The 6000-nt window shown below is 42.8% G+C and overlaps 1 long non-coding RNA gene across 1 annotated transcript; it reads left to right on the forward strand.

The window, feature by feature from the left end:
* The first annotated feature begins 3059 nt into the window (after positions 1-3059).
* LOC147516194 (uncharacterized) lies at positions 3060-5733 on the forward strand. Its single transcript, XR_015210968.1, has 2 exons — positions 3060-5381; positions 5460-5733. It is a non-coding gene; the product is annotated as an uncharacterized LOC147516194 (long non-coding RNA).
* Positions 5734-6000: the final 267 nt, after the last annotated feature.

The raw sequence follows: 6000 nt of genomic DNA on the forward strand, positions 1-6000 counted from the left end.
TATGATGAAGAAGGTCGTAAGAAGCTGACCCGGGGAAATAAAAATCGAGCAGTTTTTAGCGGCTCCGGGGCAAAGGTTGCGTCCGGTCGATCAGTACCTGTGTAAATCCATATGACGAAGCGACCTTATATCGTTCAGCACCAGCCAAGCCAAATTGTTTTGTAAAACCCATTTGCATCAACCGGGCGATCTTGGGAAGGTGAAAAAGCGGCCATTTCCCGAAGTCGGTCTGGCTTTCCGAGGGTTGTCATCTCGGCTAGCGTATGGCGACTGCATGTGGATCGTAGACCTCAATAAGCGGTATCCGAATAAGGAAACCGAAGTCGGATAATACGATAGGAAGCGGTCATACGATAAGGAACAAAGCTGGCGAATAGGATGGTTAGTGGGAAAAGCGGAGAGTATTTGTCACGGGGATGCGGTCTGGGAAGGGGAATCGAGGGGCTTCCGGCTCGACAAACTGGGGAGAATCAGCGAGGGCAATCATAGGGAGTCGGCGGTAGGGTAATCCACGGTGGGTAGATCCTTTAGAAGGTGAAGGAATGTTACGAGGCGATGAAGCGAGCATGAGCATGAGGAGGGTCACGGCGAGTATACACTGTAAAAAGGTTTAGTAGGAGGGACCACCAAAGGAGTGTTAAAAGCGAGGAATAGGATAAGCGGTGAGGAAGGCGCCTCCTGGGGAAGACAAAGATTAACGCGGATGTATAAGGACGAAAATATACCTTATGCTCGACAAATGTGACATCAAGGTATGATAGAGGCCCGGCGACTAGGTGGATGATAGCTGCTGATACCCGCGGGCATAGGGGAATACCTAGAAAGACATAGAATGGATTTATCATCGAATTTGGTTCGCGTAGGCAGCACATCATGAACATGGCAAACACATTAAACACGGGGAATAATGGGAAACAGACACGGTAGGGTATCTGACTTACTTGAGGGGCCTTACCGTTAAGAACTTCTACTTGGGTGTCTTGACGGTTTTGAAAATGAGCGGCGGTAAGAACCCGGCGTAATGCGATAAAAAGAGAACATGCATGCCTTCGCGACAAACACGAACTAAATCCATTAAGACTCCGATTTTTTAGTTCGGCTGACACCATTTTGCTGGTGTATAGGGCACGGTCGATTCTTCGAAGGAATACCTGATGGTTAAAAGAGCGAGGGCGACAAATTAAAGTTGAAACATACTCTCGCCGGCGTTATCAGGGCCGAAGTCCATGAACCGATATTGAGCGAGTTTTAATGAGTTGGGCGAGGTGAAAATAGGGAGAACAGTTCTTAGAGTAAATAGATCAAGTACCGGTATGATGGTCTATAAAAGGTCCGCGTGAGTACCTATGGCGGAAGAGGCTAATTCCGCGAGGAAAAGGGCCCCGAACATCCGGTATGAATCCGCATCGAACATACAAGGAGATGTAGAAATGGGAATATAGTGCATACGTGTTTGAGCGAAAGAACAAGTATCTGATGAAAAAGAGTATTTTGCATGCTTTTATTAGTGGGGAAATAAAGTACATAGATACTTGAAGTTGACATGGCTGACCGAGCATGACTTTTCAAAGACTCGTGAGAAAACAAATAGGCGACGCGGGCGACACAACATGCAAACTTCGATGCGGTGGAGCAGTGCGGGACAAGGGGATCTCAAAGTAGTATAGTATTTTCATGTAGCCCTGCCAAAATCTGCCTCGTACTGGGTTAGAAGATAACAAGAATGGGGTAAGAAAACAACGAGCGATTGATAATCTTTAGCAAGGCGACTAACGGATAACGGTAAGTGCTAAGTGAGGAACATGTAAGGAAAGAGATAGCGGGGATAAGCCGAGCGGTACCGCTACGGGTAATAGTGGTGTATGAGCCATCCATGCGGACATGATGTGAAAAGGGTGTGCTATCGGGGTGATAATCTAGACTCGCGGTCGTATGATCATTTGCCGGGAATCAAGGACCCGACCGGGATGGGCGGGGGCGAATATGGAGCAGGTAGGTGTACATGGCGGCGGTCATGGCGGTACTAGATGTCCCCCGTGGGGAGCAGCATGCATAAGGCGATCAATCGTCTTTGGTAAAAGTCGAATCCTCGAAACTCCCACGAATGATGACTACGAAATATCGGAATAGGCTATCATCGAGGGTTTTTTGCCTCTAAGCCTCGACCCGCCGGGGCCGAAGCTCGGATGCAATGATAGCAACTATCAATAAGGTGGCCTTGCCGCTTTGATGATCGCTAAAAGCGTCCACGAGTGTTCGGATGGAGCAGGTAGAGCGAAACTGACGAAGACCCACGGGGTCGGTAGTAACAACAAGCGCCATCGATCGGTGAAGGCGGTGCATCGAAAACCACCGGAGAAAAGTAATCCGAACCGCGGCTCATGTTTCTCGATAATGGCAAGCGCCTCGCTGAGATGGAAGAGGTGCGGTGGTGAGAACTTGAGTGCGAATAACTTCAATCAGTGAAGACCAATAAGGAATTGATGAACTCTTTCTCTCCAGCTTGAAGGCGGCCATAATAGTAGGTGTCGTGATGTCTTGGATAGAGTATAGTAGAAGCTCTTCCAGTGACTTGGCCTCAAGTACCCAAAAGAAATGGCTAAAGGCGAGGAAAAAGAGCGTGTAGCGACTGACTCGGTGAAACTCGTAAATTCGAACCTTATAAATTGTTAAAGTGGCCAGCATACATTTAGAAAAGCGACCGCGAGCCATCGGCAGGTCTCGTAAAAAGGTGAAGCATCTGTAGACATGGGGCTCGTAGGTTGAGGCGACCGACTTAGAATGCATGCAGGTTGATGCGTGGACGATATTGTGGAGGAGTGTGTATTAGTGGACAAATCATCTTGGTGAACAACCCGATCCATCTTCCGCTGGCCCCAATGCGAGAAGCGAGCGAGCGAGTGGAAATTAAGCGTTAAGCGGTAGTAATTTTGAAGAAATTGACCAACAAGGGGACATCATCCGTATCTCTTTAAGGTGATTATCCCGATCATGATAAGGGATATAGTGCAAAAGAATAGTACCTTGATGGAAAAATGATAAAAGGTTAAAAAGTACAAACCAAAGATGACACAAAGGAGTGTTCAATCACAAATTACCTACGACACTCTTAGAGTGGATTGAAAGTGGCTAGAACTTAGATTGAACTTATGGAAGGCTTTCTAATTACCCCATGTCAGATTGGGATGGACTCTCTTAGCTCTGAGCTTTTAGTGTAGTTCTAAAGAAGAGTCACCTCTGTATAGCAGGTGCTAATGGTAGTTAACAATTAGAATCGTTCTAACCTCTCTTGATAACTTTAAGTACCCTATGTTGAACTGGGATGAGTTCTCTTAGCTTTGAAGATTCTAGCGTAGTTCTGTAGAAGAATCACCCTTTTTTAGAGTAGAGGTGCTAATGGTATTATCCTTTTAAATTTCTCCTGCTAATCCATATCCCTTCAAAATAACATTTTGAATATAGATGAAGTTGTGTTCGTAGGGGTTGGTAAGGACGTTAGGTAGAATACAAATCAAGAAAGTCTCTGGCTTAGGGAAGGTGAAGCACCAAGCAATGTGGGCTGAGAGCTGAGAACAGAAAGAGAAAGAAACTCAGAATCAGTTGGGACTTTTAGCCACTCATAAATGGTAATTGAGCAAGAAGAAAAAGAAAAGGAAATTCACACAAGGACACAAGGTACTGGAGGCAATCAAGGAGGAGCTAGACAATTGAGCCTGTACCAATCTTTGTTTCTGAGGGGGTGACCTACCAAGATTCGATGTGTAACTGGGATACTCACGTAAGGTAATGAGGGTGTAATTGGGTATAGTCTTACTTGTTGATGGTCCAGTAGCATCTTGCTACAAGACTGACTTGTTGTAACGTATCGTGACTCATAAGATATGATTGAATTAATATGACTTTTATCGGTCAAGAAAAAGTAGCCATTCATAAATGGTGTCCCATGATCAACGTGACTTCAGGTTTGTTTGAGAAAAAGCTGGCAAGTTTCCACTGGCCTTTAATTGCCTGGTCCTAGCCCATGTGATATGCTAGTTGGTAAGTCACTGTTTGCCTCCACGTGTCGCGTGATGTTCGTATTGTCTGTTTGGATCCTGGACTAACCCCATATTCTACTAGCCTGTGCTAGCTAGGCATGTGTTGGTGCCGTGTTCAAAGATCGTGCCAGTGCATGCAAGCATGGCTCTTTGTGGAGCTCCGCATAGGATGATTGTGTCGAGTCACACATTGTCATGGCATTGTCTGATGCCATGTCAAGCCCACATATTTTAGGTAAAGAGTTAATTAGACTTAGACTTTGCCCCTAATGGCGCCTATGAAGTAATAGTAAGTGAAGTGTTAATCACTTTGCCCCTTTTAACATGTTATTGCACTAGTGGGACAAAGTCTGATTATAGAAAAAAGAAAAAGAAAGATATAATTGATGATAGAGTAAAGAAGAAAATCTGATCAATTTACCAAGATGAGGTATTGAATCTCCGTTTGCAGAGATTTTGCGAAACTTAGATTCTGATCACAAAACTCTTCCATCACCTTGCTCAGACTTTTCTATGGCACTGGGAAAGTGTGTAGCAGATATAAGTTATATCATATAACACATATACCAGATCACAAAACAAAGACTTCTTCGTTTAATAGTTTCTGATGCAATTCAGATGAAATATTTCTGCTGCGGTGGTTATGGCCTTCTGGGAATAGTAAAAACTTAGCGTTGAGAAATGAGTAAAATGCCTAGTACCTTTAGATAGTTCATTAAGTTATGCATATAGAGGATGGGTTTCTGCTCTAGTATACCAGTATGTCGACCAAAAAGAGGGGTCGAGTCATGTTCCTCTAATCATTTTCAGTTGCTGCTTGGACGTGGCATTAGATCTGTACTCTACTTTTTTTTGTATGACTGTCATGTTATAGTCAAGTCGTTTGTAGTATTACCAAGAATTCACTTCCTGAAGTCGTGCAACTAGACAATCATGCAGCTCATAGCAATTTGTGCTCATACTCTTTAATTCGAGTACCGAACTTTAATGGGTCTGATAAAAACTGAATAAATGATCTGTACTGCTTACTGTATAGTCTGGGAACTAGGAACGATGGTCAGTTATGCTTTATAACTTCTCGTTGTTTTCATATTTCACTATTTTTTATTGTTTATTACAAATTATTTTTAAATTTGTTTAGACTAGTAGTCCCTGTCATTCTCCTTAGAACATGTTGACAAGAAAACAGATCAAACCAAATCTGTTATGCCTCTTAACCCTTATTAAACTTTCACCAGTTACTGTTTCTTTTGAAGCCTGTAGATCATCCAGTAACAGTTCTTACTTACCAACTTAATCAATTTGGCCATGCTAAAGGATTGGACGACAATCTATGGTGGATAGGTTGCATTATAAATTGTTCAGTGGTTTAATATATCTATTGAATTTTCTGTTATTAAAATTGTGTGTGGTAACATGCAGGCTTTAGATGAGAAGAGAAAAGGAAAATCCTAGAAGATGAAAGTTTGCCATAGTTTTTATAGAATAGTCATCATTCTTATGTATATAGGAATTCACACTGAAGCGTGGAGATACTCTGCAATAATAAGAACAATAAGCATTTAGGTAATCCGTACGTTTGTCCAGTTCTCGCTTCATGTATTATAGTAATTTGGGGCTTTACAAGTTACCACACTATTGATAACACAAGCAATTCATTAAGAGCTTTCCTGTAATGTACTGCTTTTACGTTTTATTTTTCCCTTTTCATGTTTAATTTAAGGCCTTTTTCTTAAGTCTTCTCTAAGCATGTGCAATGTAGGACTTTTTGTATGTAAAGATAAGCAAAGGGGTCACTCTTTGAGGCGATTCTAAGGCGACTAGCTGTTAGATAGGATATCTTGCAACCTATGATCCAGTGCTCGAAAAGTTCCCTTTTCTAGCAAAAGTTAGTAGGTAAGAAACTCGTATCTTCTTCTTCGCTCTTCTTTTTTCCTTTTATGGTATCCTTCAAGACCGCGCA

Source organism: Coptis chinensis, chromosome 2, assembly GCF_015680905.1.
Source record: "Coptis chinensis isolate HL-2020 chromosome 2, ASM1568090v1, whole genome shotgun sequence".
Taxonomy (NCBI): Eukaryota; Viridiplantae; Streptophyta; class Magnoliopsida; order Ranunculales; family Ranunculaceae; genus Coptis; species Coptis chinensis.